Here is a 27,858-nt window from a genome sequence, read left to right on the forward strand (position 1 = left end):
GCGTTCCAGGTGTATTTGGACGCATTTCGAAAGGGCTTTTTTCGCACCATTTAATTACAGGAAGTAAATCGCTGAACAGCGGCGCGGTGAGCGGTAAGACCTCGAACAAAAAAGGCATGTCTGGTATGTGTGATATTTTGTCGCGACGATCAATTAGTGGACATTTTATGATCGACAAACCAAAGGGGGGACACACACTAATTTAATCACCTTTTGGGGTAGGATTTGCCGCCAAAATGTATCACTTTCAAAGCTTAGCATTTGCTTAATTTGATTTTACTTTTATGTCGCCCTTGACTGTAAGCAACGCTTTTCCGACGGATTAACAGCGAGGCAGATATGCAGAGATGCGAAACAAAAGACCGAACGGACCCACACATGCTCCGATTTGAAAGCACCAAAGGTTGAATATACACCGAAGCTGCCAGATTAGTGTCGATCGATAGTGCTCCGGGTTTACCCTGCGTTCACTGTCGATTTCCCCGTCTATCCCCTGTGCGGGGGGGCAATCGTCCACTCGCGTCGCTTCTGTGGCACGGTGTGGCATTCCTCAACATAAATGAAGCCGCGCTTCGATTGTAATGATTTTGTCGGAACCCTTTCACTTCGACCACTGTTCGATCATATTGGCGCATATTGGTTTGCCATTTTCTGCTGCCATAAGAAACCTTTTTAGCTTCGCTATCAACTACTTTAGTTTTACACGTTTGAGCTCTTTCCGAATCGTGACTTAGCCTTTTTGTAATGATGAACGTGGTGTAGTTCTTTAAAGAGAGGACATGAGGTGATTGATTTGATTTTTTGTTTTTATAAAAAGATTGATTGTATTTTGCACAATTGTACAAACCATATTCAGCGAGAACTTAAATGCGCAGTGGAAATTCGATTGTTTGAGCAATTTCATATCAGCCACATGCCGGTTAATCGGTTAACTTGGTCCTACAGTTTAATATGCCATAAATAAGTTTACCATGCAATATTTAAAGTTGGAGAAAACAGGCCAGCAATAAAGCTAGTGTTTTGGTAAATGAATCTTTTGAGTTTGAGTTGTTATTCAAATCAGGAATCGACTCACAACGTGATTCATTAATTTTCAGAGCAGATACTACAATATTATACAATAGAGTTTACTAAAGCTTCTTAAAATTTACTCACATTAGTTTAGGATCGTGATGAATTAAGCAATGAATAGTTTATGTAATAAAAGTTAAGATACTTCTTCTTCTTATTGGCGCAACGATCTACTAGACCATGGATCATTGCTGGCTTACTAGACTTATTCTATCACATAGTCGGATATTCAGTCCTTGCTACGGGGGAACGGTCCGGATGAGATTTCGTTTCGGTCCTATCGTGCAAGATCCTGGTCATGGCACCAGATCCCGGCAACGACCCCAACATATGACATCGTCATATGGGCCGCTACCAAATACACCATCGGGCCGCAGGTGGTTGAGATAGTTGAAGTTAAGCTTATCATGTTTAATAATCATGTCATGTTGGTGCCATGACCAGGATCTAATACCATGATGATAATAGGTATTTCAGATTGAATTTTGCTTTTTTGTTATGGAAACCTTTAAAATAATAATTATTACATGCGCCGTCCTTGGGCTGTTACCTAATAAGTCATGTAGCCTTTGGGACTATTATTTCCAGGCAGCACGACTTATCCAACAACGAGTTAAAAGACTTCCGACCAAACGGCATTATACCAAACCACTTATCCGACCACGGTTCAAGCCCCAATAAGCTCGTATAAGTGACATTCCACCACAATACTCGTCTCGCAAACATAACCCATTTGATGTAACTATGATTTGTGAAATAATTAACTCGTAACATCATTTAAAATACTGCTTTTATTACAATTTCCACAATGTTGAAGGTTAATTTTGACAGTTCTCAAGTTCATTATCCAACGTCAACTCTCCGCCAGGGTACCCGGTTACGGTCAAGTTCGTGTGGAGCTTCCCACAAGATCATGCACTTGCAAACACACAATACTGTTCGTTTTTGCATTATCTTTGTCCCGTAACGAAATTGCACATCGAATGCACAGCCCCTCTTGTTGTTGAACACCGTACGAAAGGGGGTGAGCTTGATTTTACAGGTCTCTGCGCCAAATTGAATCTCCCCACCCTGCCCCCCTGTTTCCATTATCTCTGTGCGTTAAAGGCTGTGCACTATACTCACTTTTCACCGCACGGAGGAAGCGCGGTGAGCGAGTTTGGACAAGTGGAAAAATTGTCCATTTTTTTTTTACTTCTGTTTGGGCTACCATCCACTTTGCACTGTTCGAGTACGAGGCAAAGATGTTAATGCATGCGATGCAACAACCTTTTTTGTCGAGTGCTCTGTGTAGTTGTGCCACCGGAGGATGCAAACCCCCCGCCATTCCAACATATAAATCTGGTTTGACATGCGAGATCGTGTTGGGGACAGCAGAAGGAAAGGGGAAGAAAAAAACCGCCACCAAGACACCGTTAGTTATTGCCAAAACTCACATGACTTTCCTAAAATTGAGAAATCACTTTCGGAAAGGGTTCGCCCGCCCTGGCCCATGCGCGAAACATGCATTTGATGTGTGGTTTTTCGTGCTGCCGGGAAAAGTAATTAGGACGATTGTGTCGCAACGGCGCGAAAAAAAAAACACACACACGCATACAAAATTGCAACGGGCACCGCGGGGTGGATGATAACAATAATAACATGACAGAAATGGTGGCCAAATTATGCGGCAGGTACGTGCAGCTGATTGCACACCAGCAGCACCAGGAGCAAGGTCCATCGGTGCAAAACCGGTTCCGCGCGTTCCGGCCATCCATCCATCCATACACACACCCATCACCCATTGATCATTGGCTGGTGGTTGGTGATTGACTTGACCGGTTCCGTTCAGTACGACCGGTTCCGTTTGCCAACCCGTTGGTTGGGCCATTGTTTTAAGCTTCCTTGCAAAATCGGATGCTGCCGATCTCGCATGCGAGTGGTGAATGGCAGGCAGCAGGCAACGATATCGTTACTGACCCATTTTCTTGTGTTTCTCCATTCGTCTGGCTAGCGCAAGATAACAACAGTCCGGTGTATTTTTGGTTTTTTGTTTTGTATCCTCCATTACGTTTACGGGGTTCCTGACTTTACGCCTCGCCCAAGTCCTTCCCGGAAAGACAATCGATCAAACGATCGACGGGCAAAGAAAAGCATCCCTTTGCATTAATGAGTTTATGAATTCGGCCAGTGAAATGTTTCACAAAGCAAATTTAATTTTTGCTTTTAAAATTATTTTTCAACTTATTCCGCTCATTTTCGTAATGAGAAGGAGAAAATGAGCAAAAAAAGAAAAAACTGCACAACAGTGTGCGCGATAAAAATAAAAAAAAAACGAAACCACCTGAATGGGATCGGTAGCCGCTAGACGCAAATTCTTCTCCTGCGGCGATACATCGCGTGAGATGAAAGCATCCGTTGCAATGGTACGAAAAATTAACAAACAAAAATTAATCCCCACTTGGAAAAGGGAAACGAACCAAAAGAAAATGGGTGGCTGTAAATGGCGGGCAGCCGTTGTCCTGTGCAGGTTGACGACAGGACGAGTGTGGTGAATCGTTTCGGGTACACATCAACCCCTCAGGGGGTAGAAACCCGATGGAAAGCATAATGAATTTAAAGAGCATGCAAGTAAGAAAGAAAAAAAACGCACACATACACACACACATCAATAAGAAAGGCATACAATTTTAACCCGACAATGGCGTAATAAACAACCGAATTGAGGGTTTAAAAAAGCCAATAACAATGAGAAGAAAATTATACCGCAGAACCGAGAAACGGTCTTAAATATTCAGCGGAACGCGTTTCCCCACACATTGTTCGGTACGCTCGGCTGCAGGATAATACACACGGCGGAGACACGGCACACAGGCCCGATCGTCCGCCAACGCCTAGCTGCTTGGTACAGCGAACGACAAATATGATAAACACACACACACACGAAACGTTGAGTCAATCAACAGGAATCCTGTTTCAACATCCTGTGTGTGGTGCGGCCAAAGAAACATTCCCGAATCCTTCCTGAAAACCCATCAGCAGCACGACGACCTGCCGGAGTGAGGTTCGTCGCTTGCTGCGAACCGAATGATGAAATCTTTTGATTCACTCTTTTCCCTCCGTTTTCGGCCGTTCGGCGCGCATTGTTTCGATTTGTAGGAGCGGGAACTACCAGACGCCCGGATAAATCCTGTTACTCCACCGTAAAAGGAATGACGCGGTGAAGATGTCGATCATGAAACCGGGTGGCGGTGGTGAACGATCATGATCATTATCGCGACGAGGGTGAGAAGTGGAGAAACAGCGACAGAACGAACCATCGATGGATATGTTTTGTACATGGAATCGACACGAAAAGCATGGTGGGCAAACGGGTGGGAGAATCATAACTACGCGCCGAACGACCTGGCACCGAATGCAATCGCACCAGGGTCGAAAGTCAATCCGTGGAGAACATGAAATATGACAATCGTTTACGCGTGTGAATAACGTTGGCGAGAGAGAGAGAGGGAGAGAGCGAGAAAGAATGCGAGACAGGACAGGTGGAATTGTGGAAGCATAATGTAAACATCGACCCTTGGCCGGTGATTTCCGTCCCCGTCCGGTTGTAAGATGATGGAACAGACGAACAACCCCCGAGGACACCGGGCATCGATACAACGATCAATCTCGCAAGGGATGCATTTTCACCCTTGGCCAGTTTTTTTTTCTTTCGGTTGATCAAACCAGTTCCACCGAATGGCTTTGTGATGCTGTGCTATGTTTGGAATTCGATTTATTTGTGTGTGTTGGTGATTGATTTTTTTTATCAATTGTAGTTCATTTTATTCCACCGTTTGTTTCCCAATGCATTTGCTTTAGCAACCACCAGACAGGTTCAAGTATTGTACAACAGGCCTGCGAACGAAAGGATTGATTGTCCAAGGTGTCCAAAATGCATTACGTTAAATGGGTGTGTAAAATTTCGACATATTTATAACATTTATTTCATCGCTTATATTGTTATTTTTGTCTCTCTCTGTCTTGCTTATGATATGCGCGAGAGGTAACATCGTATAACATTGAATATAGGGGTATGGAACCCTGAGTATGGTCAATTCAATCAGAGAGAATAACAACAAAAATAGAATAATGGCTTTAACTTCCTCTTTGAAGAGTTGTAATACGTGAGTTAAGTAACAGAAATTACTCAGGAGCAATCACTTTGAGTGAATTACAATTCAGTGACTTGCAAAGAGTTAAATACTCAATTTAATTCTTTCTTTTTTGCCTAACTCATTCAAAACTTTTAAAACTCACGAATGTTCGTCATCTGGATATGACTTCCCTATCTAACTCACCTGCTCTTATTTTACTGTGAGTGAGTTGCAAGCCGCCGTAGAGATTTGAATCGACAACTCACTTGTTAGTTTTATTATTAAGGAATGAACTAGCTCGCTCTCATTGTGCTCACTCACTGAGCTTTATAATCCAGGAATGATTCAAATCACTCCTGAGTGAGGTTTCCAGGTTGTCGCGGAGAGTTGTATCCCCAATCATAGTTTTGAGCGTGGAATCCTGAACACACTGATTAGTTTTGTCATTAAGGAGTGATTTACATTATTGCGGATGAGTCGCCAGTCTTGAAGGAGCATTAAATCTTCAAACCAACTAACTCTCACTCTCACATAACTCTCTCATTAGTTTTATAACTCAGAAGTGATTTCAATCATTTAAATTGTACAGCTCAGAAGTGATTTCTGATTTCTGATTTGAGTGAGCTGATTCAAATCCTCCCAAGTGAGCTACAAGACCCCGCGTAGAATTAAATCCTTAACTCTAACTCAATTGTCACTGCAGAGTTTTCGAACGCATTAGTTGTTTATGTCTTTGTGGACGTGATTTGTTAGTTGATTCAAAGAGTTAAATCCCAAATCTAATTCTTTCGCACTTGTTTAACTCATTAATAAACATTCCAACTCACTCATGATTCACATCACTGTCGGTGAATTCAATCGCAAATGAGCCAGTAAAACTGCTCGTAGAGATGCGCATTAACTCGCACTCTAGGCCACTGATTCATTCTGATGCAGTACGCACATCACCCGATGCAACAGTGCGTGCAGCGTGAAGCTTTAATTTGGTCGTTGCAATACTAAAAGTGTTCAACTTTCGCTATCGTTTCCCCGCGTTGCGTACCAACTCAATTCCTCAGCACCGTTCGAAAGCGTCCCCTGGATGCCGTTTTTTTTTTTTGGGAAACTGTCACTTTCGCTCGAGTTTTGTGCTAATCGAGAAAAATAAATCCACTAACCGAATCCGAGCGGGGGGTTTTTTACTCTCATTAGTGGCCATCAGTGCCGCGATCGGACGAGACCGAACCCCGAACCGAATTGGCAGCCGCTGGGTGTGTGTTGGTGGCTGGAATAATAGGTTTTAATTTATTTTACTACCCTCTCCCATCGTGAACCGGCCGTGTGCGGCCGAGAGTTATAACACACCCCGTCGAGAATTACTGCTGCTGCTGCTGCTGCTTCTACTAATTGTGCGTATCTTGATCCCAACATGAGCGGAAACGCACCGCATGCCATTTGGGATGCGGGGAAGAAAAAAAAAACACGAGAAGGTAAAAGGCACACACAACAGGTATCGAAAAAGGTGGTCCGTTTTCCCTTCGATTGCGTTACACTTTCGACGACCGGTGACCGGGCACGCAATTGGAAAGCCCTTTTAGCGGGATCTATCTGCCGATCGTGATTCCTTCCAGGGCTCAAACTGCTTCCGGACGGGCTCGATACTAATTTGTGTTATTAGGTAAAGTTACTCGGGTGTTTATAAACCATTGTTTGAAGGGTATCGTGTGTGTGTGTGTGTGCGCCTTTTGGTTAAAGCAGTGCGTACCGCACTGTACGTACACAGGATTCAATTTGTCATGATTTGGTTTCGGGCATGGCAACGAAACGTTTGCCGTAATCAGCGTGAAGTCTGGTCGATTGTTGACCAAGCGACCGGTGCTTATCGTGCATGAAACGTTTATAATACGTACGTTGATAGGGCCCACGACCACGAACATATGTTTATTTACAGAGCAAGATTGATGCCTATGCTAGAAAACACTACGCTCGCACACATAAACCATAAAGCTAACACGATGATTGGAAGTAGATTTATTGCTCGATCACGAGCTAAAGCCCGTTTGGCGGATTAGTTTCATAATGAGACCACGTAGTTTGGGTCGCTTATTTGTTTCCACCACCAAACGTACCGCAAAAAAAGCTCCTTACGGTATTTGAAGCATTAAATTAAAGCATACGCGCGCGTCAGCAAATTGTCTTTTATTTGAAAAAAAAAACAACGTTTCCCGCTAAAGTTTCAATACCGAATTATCGATGCGAAAGCTTAAATGAAACGTTGTTTACGTATCTTAAAAATGAATCAACAACAATCACATCTAATCAACCGGCTAACAAGGCGGAAACCGTTTCAGCTGTGGGCTGTTGAGAATTGTTTGCGTGTGAAAAGCTCGGACGGCTCTCAGGGGACCCCCAGACACAACAACATGCCAATGATGAGGGAGGGAAGGGGGGAGGGGCGAGAGAAAAAAAAGTTGCAACACTTGAACCATTTTCTGCTAATTTCACCAAACAGTGTGTCGGTGTGCCAAATGTGTGGCACGGGTTGCTGGTTTCTGTCACGTGCGTCACGAATCGTGGAAAGTAATGCTGGTTTTGCGTAGCTAGTTGTTGCTCGAAGAAATCGTCAAACATGTTTTATTGTTTTATTTTCATTTATCCGGAATAAAAAAAAACTAATTATTTCTTTTTAATTTAGCAAGAAATAGAATTCACACAGTGGGAGCAATTAATTAACCTTAAACATTCTCAAGCTGCAAAACGTTACAAACGTTTGAATAAATCATGGAATTTCACGATTAATTGTTTATTGATCGTTGTTTGGTAAGAGCGTTTTTCAAAATTTTATTTTATTAAAGGTTATACACAAAGTATTACTAAATGTTCAGTTAATTTGGCTATTTTTCTTATCTGTTTGTTATAAATATGAAATCTATAATAACTGGATGAAGTGCAATGCGCATGATGAAAATTTGATTAAGTATGATCGTCCTTATTGGGTGTACATGTAAATTTATAGCCGCTTTTACTCCAAAATTATTGCAATATTTTTACAATGTAATGAAAAAATATTAGCAACTCCAACTAATAAATATAGACTTGTGAGATCTGACATTGTTGTTAACTTTTATAAACAGGTTGGAAACTTATATATTAACCCAATACTTATACATCAATAAATAAAAAAATCTGTTTATTATAGAGATACAAATACATTCTTACTATCGCAAAATTAATTCCAACTTTAAATGAAACACCGTTTATAAACAAATGTGCAATAAATCGAAAACTTTATGTTGAGAAAATCAAACCCCCGGAATCAAAAAAGGGGTTGGTTGCCAAATAGCGCAATTTTTTCCCCCCACTTCAGCTACTTCATCTTTAATCCTTCCATTCGGCAAAAACCGGTGCTTACCGCCTACTCGCTGAGCTTTCGATAAAGCTGGCTGCGGCCAACGGTGGTGCCGAAGGAAAGTCGTAAAAATTTACGCTACAAGAAACATAACCTAGTTTTCCCGGTGGCACATGCGACTTGGCACGCGGAGTGGCGTGGCGTGTGTGGTGTACCAGTGTGTTGTCCTCGCAACCGAACTACCGATACCGGCCGACCGGTACGGTGTAGAGAATGAAGCAAAAATACAAGGAGCACGATCAAGGGCGGTAGAGCAGTTACTCACATCACCGTTCCATCGATCCGGTTTGTGTTTCCTGCCTTCGCCTTTTCCACTGCGTGTGGATCATACCCGGCCGTATCCCTGCTTGATATGTACATTTCGTTTACCTTACTACCCTCTAGCACACACCCCTGATGGGTGTTTACTTTTGAAGATGTTTTTTTTTTGTTTTCTGTGTGTTTAATTCTCCCCCGCCACGGTCGCCACATATGTCCGCATATGTCAGCCCAGATGGAATAGATTGAAGTATGTATAAAAGATCTATGATCACCCAACGACGAGTTGCCATGTTGTTCCTCTGTAGCCACAGCTGATCTGTACTGGGAAGCATCTAGAGACTAGAACTGGATCTTGCCAACCAGTTATTATGCACCAGTTGGGAAGTGCTGTTGGGATTGTGATGAATTTTGTGACTCAAGTCCAATAATGGTGCTTTCCTTTTGACAGGTTTGAGGGGTAGGGGGGGGATCAAATTCCTGCCCAGCTGTGTCAAGTGCGCTGCGGTTTGATCAGCTGATATGAAGGTGTTGTATGAAGCATGGGAAAAAAACACAATCCCAGAGGTAATTTATTTTGACATGCAAGGAATTTATTCAACCAGCACCGAGAAGCAGATGAAGGTTGACAGATGAGGTTCGTCGAGTCGTGGGGCAAGTTTCACCAGTGGTGCGGTAAACGTTTCGATACGCTTAACGTTGCGCATATATTTCTCAATAAACCCCTTCCTAATAAATGATGTATGTGAGCTTTTTTATCGGTTCAAAATTTAATGTTTCAATTAACGAAACTACGGGCGAAAGCTTTCTTTCTTCAACAAATAATATCCACAAAGCCGTTTATAAATACGCCGCCGTTAATTGAAGTGAAATTAATTTCAATTAATAAATCCGGGCGCTGGACAGAAGTAACGCCACGTAAGGAATCCATATTCAACGGGTTGGTGAAAACGTGCAAGCCGTACATCCATCCCCGGTGTGCCGCATTCACCTGCGGTCGCGTGAATTATTAGCACTCGATCAAGTAAATCCATGCCGTACGTGATGATGTCCCGTGCGCTTTATAAAACCCACAACCAACCGGTGGCCGTTTGGTTTTGTTTGTTGCTTGCTTACTCCAACCAAAAAGGTTCCGCCAAAGGTCCCGGCGTGTCACGATTTCCATCACAACGCTTGTTTCTGCCGTTCGATTTATGGCTGGACGCGCTAATTGGTGCCGGTGCCTTTTCAACGCCCGTTTTGACAATTTATGAGCCAAACTGACAGATCGGGCTGTGCCTCCTCCGGGGGTCAAACGGTGGTGAGTACGGGTCGAACGATTCCGGCGGTATGTGGGAACGGTTTGTAAGAACTCTTACCGATCGAGAAAAAAAAAACGTCTCAAAAAAAAAACTACAGTGGAATGTAAATTTCTCACGCCATTGCGCAGCGTCGATTTTGCAATCCTGCAAACAGACACAACCTAGGATTTGGCGAAGCAAATCTGCAAACGTAGATTGAAATCTATCATAGCTGAGCTGGATGTCGCATTCGTCACCATCGTTTGGCATTGGGTTCGCATTTTAGTTGGCAGGTTTCTCTTTCCGCGCGGCGACACAACCTCACACTCTCGGGCACGCACAGTTGAACGTCCTGGTGGAAATTGTCTTGCCTCAAACGAAACATTGCATTGTCTTGCATGCCAAATTCGCCTTCCGTACCGTCGAAGCAACAGACACAAATAGAACCGTACGAGGCACGAGGCCCTTTCATTTCGTTGGCCGGTTCGTCGCTTTGAGTCTTTCGTTTTTTTCTTGTCGAATCGCTCGAACAGATCGATCATAATGAAACGATCGCGCTGCGCGCTGTTGTGTGGCCACGAGTCACACCTTGTTCGTTCGTGCAGTATGTGTGCATTGCATACACAGATCGCGTAGAACCATCCCTCACGCCCCTCCTCCACCCCCTTATAGGGTGTGGCCCACGGAACCCGGCCATCACCAAGCGGAAGAAAGTGCAGTAACCCGTGTAATTTCGTGAAACGTTTGTGCGCGATCCGGGCCCGGGCATGCATAAAACATTTTCGCCGACAGCTTTGTTGTTGTTTTCTTAGCCATCTTCCCATTCCCCCGGGGGGCCTTCGGGAATTCTTCTTCAATCCCCCTCACCCCCCCAATCCACTTGCTCACGACGGCTTTTGTCTTCCGTTGCAACAATCCCGTTTGACCTCGTGGCATGAGCTGAGTGCTCGCGGGGGCCTTCCGGGCGGGGATGAAGAGGGAACCTAAAGTGCGAGGAGCTGAGTTGGAAATCGAAACTAAATGACCAAAACTCTCACTTCTGGAATTCCAGCGCGTTTTGCCCAAATGCTCGCACCGGCTCACAACAAACATCGCAGCGTCGTTCGCGAATGATTTTTAATTGGATTGAGACTACTGTTGTTGTTGTTTTTCCTCTTCTTTTAACACCCCCCTCATTTGGGGCCTTGTTAGCCATGAGGTTCACGTAGAAACAATTGATGGTACGGGGGGGAGTTTTTTTTGTGTGTGAATAACAGCAAAGCAAAAAAGAAGGTTGTCCCGGCCGAGCGCTACGATCATCCCGAGTACGATCAAGGTCAACTCGGCTGTAATGAATCCGTGTCGTTTGGGAATATCTAATAAGCTTTCGAATAAAGCGATTTTCGCCCCCGGGGGAAAATATAGTATTTCACTAATTCCCGTTGCTTTACCTAGTCCCTTGCTATTAGCTCTCTTCGCAGTACAACGACTCGTGGGGGGGGGGGTGTTCGCTAACAGCCGCCGAGGTCAGCCACGATAAGCGGATCTCGTCGATGCGATGAACCACATTCACTTTCAACCGCGCTAGGAAGGCAGGAAAGGCAAATGGCCGCGTGGGAGAACGTGTGGCGGCACGATTAGTTTGTTGAACCTGTACCTCCGGCGCGGGACGAAAAACAAAAGTGCACAGTAGCACACACACACACACACACGCAACACATCGTGGACCAACTAGAAAAAGCCAATGGTGGGGGTTGGAAGAAAAGGCTAGATCGGCGAGAGAGTGACGGTTTTTCCAACCCGTGCGCCGGTCTGTTTTGGCAAACGGTCGGTAGGATTATGCTTTATCGCAGGCGATGGAGAGAAATCGAAAGGCCTGTTTTATTCGTTCGCTGATTGCAGCATTTATGCAATGCATTTTTATGCACCGTGTCTGCGGCTTGGAAAAATGGTACGGGCGTTCGTGTGACCGGGGTACCATAATCACTTAACTTATCGATTATTGCTACTGCGAGGGATCCCGCGCGAGGAAATGAACGCACGCGATAAAATATGCGTTTGTTGCGTGATTTTTTGGTGGCGAGAGGAGGCCTTTTTTCTTGAAAAGGGGAAGCTTGTGGAGCTTAACGATTTGATCCGCTTATCTTGGGGAGTACCCGCGGTCACCTATGCTTGGGGCCGGGAAGCTCATCTGGCGTTAATAAGGGAATTGAGCAGGCGTTTAAGAGCTATGGAGGTATGGTGCTTGCGTTGTAATTTTTTTGTCCACACTTAAAGTTTTACGATGCTCAGCCACAGTGAAATAACGTTGCGCTAACACTAGAACTACCATGACTGTTACGCATTTTTTATGGATTACTCAACTATCAATTTTGGAGAGTTGGATTATATGTTAATGTTTTTTTTTTGAGTGTGTGTTATATAAAGGATATGTAATAGTCTTGTATCAAACAAAGATGATTTGTTTAAATCTTAAGTAAAATGGCTGGTCCGACCGTTTTAGTGTTCATAGGAGATATACACACGGAAGTTCGACAAAAGGTTATTTAACGATTCTTTAAGGGTTCTTTAAGTTTCTGGCTTATTTTTGGAATATCGTCTACTTCTTAACCGGCATAACAACCGCAAGAGGTCTAAGGCTTACCATTAGTTGGATAGTCAAACCTGCGAACGGAGAATAAGTCCTGATGCGATTTTGGACCGGTCCTGTCGTGTGAAGACCGACACCACTACTAAATACACGATGCACCCCACTTGGTATATCTACCTTATCGTAAACTTTACGCGTAGTTCAAAATTAAAAAAATAAATAAAATTAAATTACGCGTAGTTATTAAATTCAAAAGTTGCTAGCGAATTACGGAAGCAGTGTGGTGTTATCGCTTGGAGCGAGGACACAAAATATCAAACGCGATTATCTTGCAACCCTGATTTCAACGCTGGCGGACATTATAACTCAAAAACGGTTCGTTTGATAGATACATCGTTTAAATTTATGTGTTTTACAAAGTTTTTTCTATCATCTTTGAAAATTGGCCTTCAATTCTAGCTATATTCATTATATGCATATTTTCATTCGAAAACTTTTTTCAATACAATGTTAATTTTTAATTTTTAAACTTAATCAAAAACTTTTACGTATGATGACAGGAAATTTAATTCTAATTTGGATAAAAATATGGGTATTGCTCTATCTTTACAAAGTGGTTTTTGTACTGTCCGCTAAAGGTTGGTTCCACACTCTTTTTGTCATATACTTATAGAGGTTTCTAAAGAAAACACCCGAAATCTCTCTTGTTTAGCTCGTTACAGCGTCTACTACTCCCTTTGAATAGGCACTTAATGAAACAGATTTAGGAAATTTCTATTCATAGCAACATTTAGAAACTTACAGACATTCAATTCAAACAAGCAATTTTCCAACCAATCGAAGAAAATTTAAAATACAATGCTGACTGTGTATCTCCTCTTTAAGATATCAAACCCATTGAAGAAAAAAGACGCTCTAATATGGCATATCTCCTATCGTTTGTTTGATTGGGAATGAATTTTCTCCCTTACCACGGTGACAGTTCCATTAAACTCGCTTTACCGTAACACAATGTTGGCTTTTGTTTTGTGAAAGCACTCAAACTAAACCGGGTCCGGGTCGATCGGGGCACAATTTGCTACATTTGCATCGATCATCGTCAGTGCGCTCGAAAACTCATCCACCTTTCACCCTTCATCGGTGGTGTTGCGGGAAAGACCACACTTACCTGGAAATGGAAAAAAAGGAGAAAGAAAAGGACGCTTAATGTCAACGATAATGTTTAGTAAATTCCAATTTCCTCTATTCGCACGGTCCGGTAGTTGTGGTGCAAACAACAAAACCGGCAGCACGTGCCACTCTGCGGTGCGCGCGTTCAAGAATGGTGCTGTGGCAGGAGTCAGGGGAAGGGAGTGATTGCATACTAGCATTGATCATAAATTTTTAGACCCCTAATGAGTGGTCTTGAGCGAAAGAAGAGCGAGAGAGAGCGCTCGTGTTGCTGCTATCCCAACCAACCAGGTCGAGTATCAGTCCGTATCATAAAGCAATAAACCACCATACTTCTTCCCGGGAGTGAGACCACCTGCCTGCCAAGGAAACGTTCCGATAGATTTCCCGCCATTTTCCCGTTCCTGTTTTGGCACATCGTGTAGAAATATTTCTGTGACGTCCACTCTCTCGACAGGGTGCTTGAACTCGGCGATCTGTCTGTTGGGACGAGTTTCTGCTGTGTGTACTGTATTTTTATCGTACCAATGTGCCATTTACTAGCACCAAGCAGCCCTGGTCGGTGAAGAGTACACACAACACGTCCAGGTCGAAGCCGAAAAGGGGGCAAATTAAATTATCCGCACCATTAAAACGGAATCGGTGCCTCGGTCAGGAGTACTGACCAGCCATACGTTTGCACCCAGATTGGGGTGTTATTTAATTTTCCCTCACGCACGGTTGCCAACCGAAATCAAACAAACACCGTACCGACCGTTTGCGAACTTATGAGTGTGTGTGGGGGGGTGCGAGAGCACATTTACCACACTCGAGGTTCGCTGTGGCCCGTTTCCGGAACGTTAAGCACTTTTGTTTAATTGCCACCATCGGTCTAATCACCGCGTGTGCGCGAGCTTGGTGGCCGGGCGTCGTCTCTTCGGTTTTTTTTTTTGTAGGTCGTGGTCATGGCCATGACCGTCTCGAGCAGCCGCACAGTGCGCACACCACGGGAGCGAAGATACGCGATTGGATGCATGACCTAATTCAGATCTCAAAAACAAACATGCCCGGCCCGAACGCTTGGCCCAGGGGTCCATTACGGTTGAAAGGATTCATCGGGGTTCCGTTGCCGGGGGAACCGTAGCGCGCCTACGTACGTACGTTGGAATCAAGAGCAATCAGGTGGACGGGTGATCTGTTTGCTGGAAGAAATTTTCCTGTCATTGTTCAGCCCACTTGCACCATTCATTTGACATAAGTGCCTGACGGGATGACGGGGATTTCTAAGTGGCTTTTATCCTTTTCTTCTTTAATCCACACAAAATCTTGTCTTCTAACAGCAAACCGCTAATAAACTTAGAAAACCAAACGAGTAGGTGATACATCTTTAGAGAAAAACTGGGATCGTTATGACATTTGGAATTCTACGAACAGAAGATATTCGCTTTGGGGTGTATTATATATTTAACTTTCCCTTTCGTACCATCCGTATCCGGATGCAATTTAGATGAATACCTTTTTATCGCTCGTAAAAAAAGGAAAGGTTGCCATCTTATGAGTTTGCTTCAACAACAATACCACCTATAGCTATATGTACCGGTCTAAAATAACCTTTCGGTAGAGACATTAAACCCCCAAAACCCTGTGTTCCAATTAGTGTTGAAGATCCGTCTTCTTGGGGTACGAATTCCCGGAATGATCTCGCTTCATCAGTGGAAGGTATTGGTGAAATTAAATTGGAATTCCTTCGCAAAACCGTGAATAGCTTGTTTTTTTTTACATTATACCATATCATTTCCGGATAAACCTCTAAAAACCCCTCGCATGCGCCCAATAAAACATCTTTACGCATGTCAAACGATTGCAATCGATGTACTTGAGCTGCCTGATTCGCAAATTTATTGCGCATGCTCTCGAACTGGTCGCAGTGCAAAACCTGCAACTCATCGTAGCCATTTTAATACCCATTTTAGGTCGTAATTGCAATTGCGCTTACCACCTTCGATGACTTTTATCACCTGTCATTGGCCTCTCCCCATTGAAAGGGATGAGACGGGAACGGTTTGATCGCTGCAGTTTAATTTACATGACGTACGGGCAGTGGGTGAGAAGAAGGATGATGGGATGTGATCACTCTCGATTTCACGCGAAGAAATGGGTGTTTAAATGCATAGAAAAGGCATAAACATCACGGTTAAACACATGGCAGATGGTGGAGATAAGTTGAGGGAAAAGTTTATATTTAATGTAAGGGCTTTTCTTGTATTTTACATAAAAGTTGATTAAGTGCATTTCACACTTTTTTCGAAAATTTAATGCATAATATATTAGACAATCACAATTTATTATTTTTATACTCCTTTTAACAGTAAGTGATAGGAAGATACCCGGTGGTTCAGTGGTAGCCTCATCAATTTTCACACGGCCGGATGGATCCAAAATCTCAACCGAAACGTTCTTCTATTTGACTTTTATTCAGCATTTGGTCTGTTTAATCTACGTTGGTGAAGTCAAAAAGATCCAGAAATGACAGACCCAAGAAAACAACGACAGACACTCCCCAAAAGGTTTTTGGAGCCACGGAAAAACGGGAATAAAACAACTCCTGTCCAAAAAAAACACTTCTCTGATAACTTGGATTTGTTTGTTATGCTTCACTATCGTTAACATTCAAAATAAACATGCTTTGCATGATGGTTTTTTGAGGAAACCATTTCAGTCAGATAGGCACGAAATATTTGCAGAACAAAAATCATCACGAAGTCACAAGATTGCATTGTTGTGTTGCTTCCCCCAAAAAGCAGACGTGACGGACAGAACTTGTTCGAATCTAATGCTTCAATTCACCCACAGTGTACGTTCTACAGCACATTGCACACACATCGCATTCTTTTCCATTCGCGCGATAGAGTTGCGGGCGACTTTTTCATCACCCACAGCACATCATGTCCAATTGGATACAGAAAAAAAACCTGTTCTGCGCAAGGCATTCGATCACCCTTTCGACCTAACCCTTATCCGTATCGCACCGCGTCATAACAGGACGGCTGAAGGTCAGGCGCGAGCGTGATCTCGTACGCCAATCTGCACCTTCCGCATGCCATTGTAGGTGCGGATGCAGGTTGCGGCAAACACACCGCGGCAAACAGAACAATCCTTTCATTTGACCGCGCACATTCGGGGTGCGACTGATAATCACCCCAGCTACGGCAGCAGTATGCGCGCCGGTGTTTTGTTTTTGTGTCACTGGCAACACACAGCGACAGGTGCCAACTGATCGTAACCAGCCGGAACAAACTACACGGGACCGTGCCTGTCTGGCCCTGCTAGCTGCAGTTGGTCTGGGGCAAACGTTTTTTTTTGCCGCCAGCCGCTGGTTTACCTTGAAAGTTAACAGCAAGGTGTTAAGTTGTGTCTGGAGCGAGCCATGAAAGGATGAGCACAAACGCACCTCGGGGTCCATTATTTGCGTGAGAAAGTAGATACGCCCTGTGCGTGTACCGTATGACACTTTCCCTTGATCGAGGGTGAAACGCTCCGAAAGAACTCCGATTTCACGCTCGTCCGTGAACGGCCGTGCATTGGAATGCGTCGCGAATGGAAAATACCCGAATGTGCAAATCTGCGCGACGAAGTGTGTGCAAATCGTGATCAATGGGACCACCTGCTGGGTATGCCGGGCGGACACATTAATCCAAATCGGACTGTGCGATTAAGGTGAAATTAACAGACCGCTCTCCGGTGCGGAGGCTGACCTTGTGCGGTTGACCAGTATCAACCCGATCGGTTAGGTAGCCTTCCCTGATCAGGAAAGCGATTAATTTCACAAATCGTTTTACGATCAGGTTCTGCATCTGCACACACACACAACGCAAAAATGCATTGCAAAACAAGTTTCTTTTGGGGGGTAGCGCTGTCCGAGGTACTGTCAGGTTTCATACATACTCTATCTTGTGCATTTTTGGTGTTCTTCCGTTTTTTTCGGTTTCGCATCATGATCATTCGCATTTTTTGTTCCTTTCTGCGATGAACTGTTGCACTCTGATTAAGAATTTGTGTCGAACAAACGCGTGTTTCACCTTCGAGAATTCGATCGTAACAAACATTCCGATGCGAGTCCTCCCGTTTCAGGTTCATTTAAATGAGCTTTAACCATGAACATGAGCTTAATACATGTTAAATACCACTTAATGGTACTCGGATCGGGAATAAATCATGTCCCATGTGGTGCATTGAGAAGCTCGTAACGATGGCATAGCGATACAGCAACGTATGGCATTGGGAAACAAGAAGACCCCGTCGATTTTGCTTGCCCCCTCTCTCTCCCGTGTGCCCCATGTGTGGCACTTTGTCAACAGATGCCGCCGACACATACCGGTCGAAGCTTAAGCTGTGAGAGCTTATGGTTGGGCCCCCTTTGTGTCGTCCGTTTATTGAGTTTGCATCCTCTATGGACGTGTGCTGTCGCGGCCGGTAAGATATATTTCTTCTTTCAGTTGGTTAAACCTTTCATGTAAAACATGAACACCGTTTACTTTGAATATATTTTATCTACCTTGTCGAGCTTCAAAAGGAATGGTTCGGATAGGATTTTGTACCGGTGTGAAGAATTCGCTTCGTTACCTCTAGAGCTAGTTAGTACTTGATCTATAAGATGTACCGAGAGATTCTATTCTATCATAACAAAGGTATCTTTCATAGAACCTACCGGTATTTTTGACAATTTGAGCAATTTTAATTTTATATACAACAATGTTTGAGTTTAATAAAATTGTATGCCAAATTCGAGTATTCTTGTTCAGGAGCCAGTCCCAGTTACGAGATTCGGAGTTCCTCAAGGAAGCAATCTATGTACTCTTATGTTTCTATTGCACGGGCGCTCAGTAAGAACCGTGTTGTTACAGTACAACATTCATCTACAAATGTCTACAACATTTATTGGACTTGTGTGTCGATTGGAGTTACGCGTCTAGGACAACTTATTCAATATTCTTACAACATGAAAAGACTATCAAAACAACTTTGACATAGGATAGGCTCCTACGCTTCTAGTAAAGTTTCAGTTGAGGAAAATGTTCTGATGGATGATAAATTCTTGCCCAGGTTATCATGAAGATATTCGAAGTAAAGACAACAAGACATCCGATTTAGTTCGTAAAATGAAAAGTACATTTTTCATTTTTATAATAATAAAAAACTTATGCTTGCTACTCTACACTGTTAATATCTTCTTACCTATTATTTTTAATTTTTTTATTTGTTATTTGTTTGTCCTAGTCTCCAGCATAAGGTATTCGTGTACATCGAAATCTGAATCTCTGAGGTATTCGTGGCTTTCCTCCGAATCGAATAAGTGAAAGAAGTATCGCATTAAATTTCCAAACTATTAAAGACTATTACATTGTTTATTCCTAAATTATTTAATTATTTAATTAAATTATTTAAGGAAGAACTTGAGAACTAGATGACTCTCCAAGTGTCTTGAAGAAGGTTATACACTCTGCCCCAGTCCAGTAAAAGACTGAGTAAAGAGTCTTTTATTTAGCATATAAAGAGTGCTTTAGAACATTCTAGTTTACATTGTTAATTTTGAGTGACGGCCAAGACTACTTATGCGAATAAAACAATTAATCGATATTCTCATAGAAATCTAACGAGAAAAGGCCTTTGTTTTCATCTGGATGATGTGTCCTTATTTAAATTATATGCTCAACTCTTTGACAAGTTCCGTCTATAGCTGCTTAGCTTCCTAGCCTACTCTAGAAATGAATATCCGGCACATCTTCTTTCCCGTATACACTCAGTTCACGGTCAATCCACATAACTCAGCATGCAAATGGTGACTCCCTCTATTCCTCATCCGGTTCAGTGCCCGCACGCGCACACGTTTTGGCACAATTTCGCCAAATGCTACTTTCGTATGCAATCCAGACAACGGACGCGCCCGCAAAAACGCCACCGTGTGCATCCGAATGCAGGCGAGTTGAAGAAAAAAATCAAAAACAAACAACCGCCAGCAACATGAACATCCTGATTTCCAATATTTGGGATGCTTTCTTGGTACCGCTGGCTGGTTCCGGGGATGGGTGGACCGGTTTTTTTTTTTTCGTTCGAACAGGCTCCACGGGTGATCGATGTTAAATTTCTCCCATTTTCAAACGGTCCCCGCAACGGGTGGTTTGTGAGCGATGGCGATAAAGGAGGGCAAATAACAACCACCGAAGCGACAACGACAACGAAGACGTAGAGAGCTGTGCAAAAAGAGAAACCCCAAAGTGACACCACACCACGCTAAATTGGAGGGAATTTGGTCAAAGATCCACATCTTCGCTGAGTGGACGCGCAATAATGCGTTTGACCGTTCGAGTGATATGGTAATCGGCAAAAGCGAGAAGAAAAGCTTTTTAAAAAATGTGCGGTTTTTAGATGACATCATCCACACTTCATTACGCTCCAGGGCGATCTTTTCCCTGAGGATCCATTCAAGACATTGGCTATCGAGTTTTTGTCGTCAACTGGTCTGAACTGCCCCTTGTATCAACTAATCGCTTACAGCGGCTGTACCGAAAAACAGACCCAATCAACAGGACGCACGGAAAGCACTGATTAAATGCTATTTATTTGTAAGCCTTCTGGCGTGTAACATGGCCGGTGAAATTTACTACTTGACCGACCTGCCGTTGACACACGCCGTAAGTGTGTTTGTCCGCGCTGGAAACGTTGCTTTCGTTCAAGCAAACAACCACTCCACTTTCAGGAGGCACTTCCCGCCTGATGGGTGTTTTTGGGAATTGAAAGTGACACCAAGGGTGTTACGGGTACGCCGTACCGTTCGATATTACCCCCATCTATTAATCCCACCGGGGGCGTACAGGGGAGATCTTCCCCCCCCCAGAGTGTCATCTTCCGTGGGAGTGTTGGACTCTTCCCAGCTTGTATTTCGGCCACTAATGATTGTTGTATGCGATCGATTAACAGAAAACGAGCATGGCCCCCGAGCGATACCAACAGAGGGCCACAAAACTTTCCTGCACCGAACCGGTCTCGCGGTCCATCGCGTATCGATCGATGGGGGTTGATTAATGACGAAATAAGCTTTGCATTAGTGGCTCGCTTGTACGAGGGGACAGGTTTGGGTTTAACGTTTTTTGTTGTTGTTTAACTCTCATCCACTTGTTTTGAAGATATTAATCTTGAAGGAGATGGGATTTTTCGAAAATACTATAAATTTAACTTTACTATTTAAATCATATTTAAATTAAGACATTTGTGTTGTGGAAAATTTGTTTCTGCATCCTAAGTATGGTTTTGCTTTACTATGATGTTCCTGTCAAAATAATGTATGAAAACCACTGCAAAGCGTAATGGGAACACACACATTCTTGCGGCCCAGAACTGACCGCACAACGTTTCAGTGTTCAGTTTTGTCAATCATTTAATCTCCTGGCCAACGGGCGAAGTGCTGTTTGTTTGGTGCAAAACTGCACTCCCTGCACCGAACTAACTGTACATCCTTTACAGCCCGACTCGTTTGATAGTGGTTTCACCCATTTACCTAACGGTGAACGATTGCTAGCGCTACACACATCATCCCGGGTTAGGCTTCCCATCATCAGTCCCCCCCTTCGGGTTGAGCAGATTGAAGTGTCAGGACGCCGTAGAAAATCGTGCCGCCAAGAGGGGGAGCGAGTCCAGAAAGCTACCAGATAAGGGGTGGCGCATAAAATCTAAGCTAACCGTTAAAGGGACGACCCAAACAAGCGGGTTCTTGGGCGGTTTTTGTTTTGCAAAGGATGCCTTAAAGCCCGCTGGTGACGAAAACAAGTTTACTTGCAACAGCGGGCGCAAAAAACGGGCTATGAGTGCGCGCTGATAGAACTTAGCTGAAACAAGTTATGTTTCATAAAGTTTACTGCTTTCGTCATCTGTGCGGGTATTTTTCCCTCTACATTTGATCTATAATTCGTATTTAAAAGCAGTGCATAAACTCTCTACCAAAGTATTCCTCTTAAATGAATATTCTCTCTCATTACAGCTACGCTACGGCTATATAAATATTATTTAATTTGACCGGGAAGTTAAAGAATAATCATTTATTCCATGACGTTCAATTTAATTGAGTTACAATGGTAAGACCTGCACAGCTTTCCGTCCAGTGGAAAGGAAACCTTAAATACCGGCACTAATTGCTTAATGTGTATTTTCACTTTCGCTTAACCGCGCGCTAGAGTTTAGCTGCGACCCATGCCCCACCATACCAATTCTTCACATCTGATCTAAACACACACACACACACACACACACACACACACACATATAATAGCTTTCAAAATGGAAATATTCGCTGTCCCCATACACAAACACATTTACTAAGCGTCGCCCCGTTCGCTGGTGCACGTGTTTTGTGTGGTACGTTTCGTTTTTCGCCAAGCGAAATGCATAAAATGTTAATCAACTCCAATCGGGTGTGCATGGATCAGCCTCCCTGTTGAGCGGCTGATACACCACCACCAAACACCGACAACGAAACCTGTGGCATTCTTTCGCAGGCATTGGGTTGGATTGTGGCGGGCCGCGCACTTCAAGCGGTCGTGCCCAGCGTGCACCACTTTCCTGTTGCAGCCAGTCACGGGGCAACGGGTCAGGTGATCCCGCACCAGAGCAAGAAGAACCATTGCCTGGTACGTGTGCTACTCGGTCCGCGTTTGGATCGTAGATCGTGGGTACCGCAGCATGGCTGTACAGAGCCCAGCATGGTTGGTTGCAGGAAGAAAGGAAGGAAAAGGGTGATGAAAATTGCGCACTTTTACCGGTTCGCACCGGGGGACGGTTGTTGTTCGACCAACGCTTTGGTGTGGCCGAGCCCCGCTGGCTCACCTTGAACGGTTCGGTGTCGCGCAGCTAGACGGCATGTTTTGCATTCCTCGAGTGCGATAGATTTCGTGCTGTTGGAGAAAAGCAAAGGCTACTGCTAGAACGCTGCTGCGAACGTGCTACACACCAGCATCGAACACGGCGTGCAGAAGCAGAATGGGGCTGCTGTTGCAGCAAATACATAAATGGTTGGAATCGTTCGCATTAAACGCCTAATGACTCATAAAGTAACATTGTTTATCCATTAAATGGTTCTTGATACAATAAAAATAATACATAAACATTTGGTAAACCAACAACACAATGTATGGAAAGTAAATCTCAACCATTCCAAGCTATGTGTGAGGTTCGTCACTTAATGTCACACCAAGTCTTTCGTTTGAAATTCTTAAATCTTTTTTGTTCAATACAGACAATCAATATATGTTTTGAAACATAGATAGTATAATTTAAATCATCAAAAAAAAAACATCAAAATCTTCATAACGATGCCTAGCAATTCTTAAATGTTCCAAACAATACGTGAGGTTCGTCACTTAATGTGACACAAAGTCTTCCGTTTTATATTACACTATTTTATTTACACTAAGATACGTTTACTAAAATCTTTTCACACAGAAACAGTGTAGTATAAACACTTTATAGATCTACAACACAAATTATGCATAATAAATCCAGAATATGTGAAATTTTAACACTTTGTTGTAAAAGTCTTTTGATACAAATTCCTACAATTTTTTTAAATACACCAAATACATACTTTCCTCACAGAAATAATTCTAGCATTTGTTGAAGTAATACCACAACTTATAGCCAATAATTCTAAAATAGTCACGAGGTTCCTCGCTTAATTTGTGATGAAGTCTTTCGTTCATTATTACACTGTTTTCTTGAAGTTAAGGTTCATACACCCAGAAAAAAAAACTACTTTTAATTCATTCATATGAAAACAATCTACTTATTAGCTACATTTCATACTCCCAAGTCTGTTTCTTTCTCTTCCTATCCGACAACGATCAGTCACATGGATTACAGCGCCAGCGTTTAAATATCTTCACCTACACCTTTAAGTGTCCCGGCGAACCGAAATCAATTCACACGATTGTTCCGATGTTCACACTTAAGCACGCGGTATCAATTAACGTGTAAGCAATTAGAAAACACTGGTTTGATGCTGGGAAAATTGCAAACACAAAAATGGAAGAAAGAGTGAAAACAATCAATCGACCGATACGCAAGAGGGTTGTAAACACTCCTGGACGCCCGTCACTAGTAGATATGATGCACGTGATAAAAAGAGCAAGACAAAAAAAACAGCAACAATTAAACACTAATTGAAGCCCGTGATGCGGTGATGAAATCGTTATGGCGGGGTACATATGTTGGCTGCATAAGCTGCGAAAGGTTTTATGAATGAAGGTTTGATGGAACGGTCTTAAAGTGAAGGTGATAACATAAGAGGAGCTACTAATGCAGTAATTCGATCGCTATGTCGAGTTACATGAATGTACGCGGGGCTGCAAATCAATAATCTCATCCGATCCGATGAGAAGTGCCGTTTCAATTATGAAACTATTCCCGCACCCTGCAGAAAGACGGTAAAATGAAGCAGAAAAAAAGCAGATCTGTCCGTTGGCGAGTTGCGAATGCAGTATCGCGCGGTACTTCTGGTGTGATTTGTAGCACTTTTCGCTTACAGTTCCCGTGTGTGCGAAGAGGACCGGAAAGATGCATCTTCCCGATGCCCACGGCACACACACACCCGTACCGTGATCGAACGTGATTGCGGCACTGTTGCTGCAATCGAGCGCAAGCGGACCCATCGGTCGTCATCAATTAGCTAATGTTTTAATTGCCTGCGCTCGGTTGAGCTTAGCATTTTGTTTTTCCTTCTCTTCGTTTCCCGGTGGAACAGTCGTGTAAATTATTTTCCCTTGTGGCTCGATGAGTGACTGAAGGTACCCATTTTACGCACACATCCCCAATCGCCGGTCGGACATCGGTTTTGCAATCTTCCGCTCCGGTTGATCGCGTTTTGCCGTTGCGTGTCTCCCTTCCGGGCTCCGTGTGTCTCATTTCCGACGCGTGTCGGTACATTCCGTAAGAAGCGACATCCATGCTGGACGGCGGTTGGAACTTCTGTGTTCCAGATCTGTGTGATTTTTTTTCCTTCTCCAATTCCCTCCAGCTCTGCACCAGTTTCGTCTACCAGAAGCACTCGCGGACAGCAAACGGACCCACAGTTGAAGGTTGCTATTTATGTCACTTTGGTCGAGCAAATGCGGTTAAACCATCGTCCGCGGAGAAAAGAATCTTGCGGGGAAAGTGGGAGTGAAAAGATAGCAAAGGAACTCCATTCTATGGCGATGGGAAAGATGGTTAGCAGCGGTCGTGATGGTGCAATTTCCAACCAACGCGATCACTGATGCAACGTAGGAAGCGCAAAAACGTCGCTTAAGCATCATCACGGCCGATGCGCCAATTCGCCTTGATGCAGCAGCCGTAGGATGGCACGTTTCCTGCATGCACGGTTCGAGCGTGTGTAGGACAGGTGACGAAAGATGATCGGATACACCCGCCACACCAACGTAATATTGCTCGATCGATAATTTATGGGCATTGTGGTTGAAAGGGCTGTGATGTACTGTGTCTGGCTACCAGAAAATTGAACATTTGTGTTTTTGATTGAGATAATACCATTAACTTACTGCTTGTTGAATTTTATGTACCCAAATTACTCTCCTCTTACGTCTCACATTAAAGTCGAGTATCACACGATGTACTGCAGGTAGCAGGTACTAGAGATTCGCGGGGTCTGACTTAAGGAGATGATCAAATACGCGTTTTATAAGGCTGTACCATCTAAACAAAGTGTTTTGATTTTAAAACTCTAACAGTTGCTTGATAGTGAACTTTTGCTAAAGATCATGAGACATTCCCTTCCAAAGATACAGACCGAAATGACGAATCCGTGTCATTTGTCAACAACATCCTACGTACGATGACAGAAAATGTGTCCAAAATTTAGATAAAAGTATTTATTTGATCTGGTTTTAACGATGAGTCCACTATAAAATCCGCCGATTATAGTCACAGGTACCACACATTTAATGCTCAGGATGTATTCAGGAATAATCCTGTGAACTCTTCTTCGGGGGTTCGTACGCCAACTGGCCAGAACCTAAGTTAGCACCACCCAAAACATAAATATTAGGATTCTTGTTAGATTTTTCATGGAATTGGACATCAGATGTCACTTCTGGTAGGCCTCAAAGTTATTGGATTCATGTCTATGAGCATGAATACTGAGATATTGGGCTACCACTGATAACGCTGTAAAGTTTTGACAGCGCATGATAGGGTAACTAAAAAAAATAACAAACAGCGCTGAAATCTCCACTAGGTTGCAGGGAATTGTCATTAAAAAACTCGTTAAAAATGTCCATTTTTCTATTTTTATTATTTATAATCAGCTAAAAATCACTCAAATGCATTACCAACAAATTAGTAGCATCTACCCAGTAATGTGGAAGCATAAACGATATTGCATCAGAATTAGACATGTACTGATTTTCGAGCTCGAGGACTTGCTGTATATCACTTACTACTATTCAAAGCGTCAAGTACTGCTACTCAAAAAAAAAATATGTTCATCACCTCATTGCGACACCCGAACGGCAAAGAGGAACGGATTTGATGAAGCATTTTGCCAATCAAACGGTTTCCAATTAATGCACCATCCAATTTTTGTACCGATCGTCGAGAGCAAACCCCCTCTCTCTATCGTGCGGCCGTCGATAATATTGCCGATGGCCGTTCACATCCATCCTGACAAGACACCGTGGCACCCGCTTTACGTAATGGTGATAGTTTGATCGACGGCGAAGTTGCGGGTTGTCCATCAAACATCGAAATTGTGGTCAAAATTATTCACGGCTTCTTCCCTCCCCACCCTGCTATGGGGGGATGTACGCTACCCGTGTCCCCGTAAGGGTTTCTGATTTCCTCACGCAAAAGCGTGTTGAAGGGTACATGGAATTACGGTTGAGATGAGCGATACAACCAGCTGGCAAAACGATGATCTACCAGTATCTATTGTCATCACCATCATCATCATCTACTTCGGGGGTGATCGTGATCGTCTAGCCACAATTAGAAGATGGCGACGGCAGGCTGTATCACACAGTAAGAAGCAGAGATGCAGAATAGCTGCTAATCCGTCAGGACGCGAATCGTCCATCAACCAACCATGTGGGACATGGTTGGGATCATTTTTGCAAGATGTGCGTTACCTGTATTTTATAGCCACTGGAACACAAAAATTAGCATTTTAGAAGAAAGGGAAAGCCATAATTTTGCTACCCATCGTTACGGGTAGCATCGTCTTATAGTCGGTCCTGTATCTCGCACGATTCGATACACAGCGCAGTAAAACTATTTGCAGTCAGAAATTCCCACACTCTCCCACAGTGTTGTTACCTGTTTGTCCGAAATCGATCCCGGCGACGACCGTTGCAAAGGTCGGATTTTGGGTTGTAATTCGAAATCGGAAAGTCCATTGGTATGATAGCGTTGCTGTTTTATGTTGTTATTTCTCCTTTCTTACCGTGCATCGGGAATACCATCGGTTTGGAATGATCATACGAGAAGAGAGAGAAAAAAAAACAGTCGTTGTGAATGTCTAAGAACGAACCGGATTGCCCTTTTTGCCGGCGTATCTAAGCATGGATCACAAGCTACGATAAATACCATAAATTACCCGGCACACGGTGGTATGTCACGATGGTATGAGTGTGTACAACGACATTCCCCCGTCAGCGTTACCGTCGCTTATATAACGCCCGATCTTCTTTCACTTGCTGATGCACCGTGCGCATTTCGAGCCACGGCTAGAATTGCCTTTCAGGCGGACGTCCCTACACGTCGTGAAGATCACTCGTGCCACTTTATTTTCGGTCGGGGTGTTTGGAAAAGATCAAAATTAATAATATTCATGACAGTCAAGCCGAACCTTGGGAGAGTTCTTATTTGTTTCCTACCGCCAGAGAATGAGCAGCAAAGAAATGCCTTCGAATGCCCTAAAATATGTGTCTTGTTTTTGGTTTGTTTTGAATAAAATATCAATAACCGTTCTCGTCCGCTTAACAAAGAAAA

The 27,858-nt window shown here is 43.5% G+C and overlaps 1 protein-coding gene across 1 annotated transcript in view; it reads right to left on the reverse strand.

Moving 5' to 3' along the window:
* Positions 1 to 27,858, reverse strand: part of LOC128708280 (dual specificity protein kinase splA-like) — a 58,226-nt gene that overhangs the window by 6,840 nt on the left and 23,528 nt on the right. The gene's annotated exons all lie outside the window — the stretch shown is intronic.

This window comes from Anopheles marshallii, chromosome 2 (genome assembly GCF_943734725.1).
Source record: "Anopheles marshallii chromosome 2, idAnoMarsDA_429_01, whole genome shotgun sequence".
In the NCBI taxonomy this organism is placed as follows: Eukaryota; Metazoa; Arthropoda; class Insecta; order Diptera; family Culicidae; genus Anopheles; species Anopheles marshallii.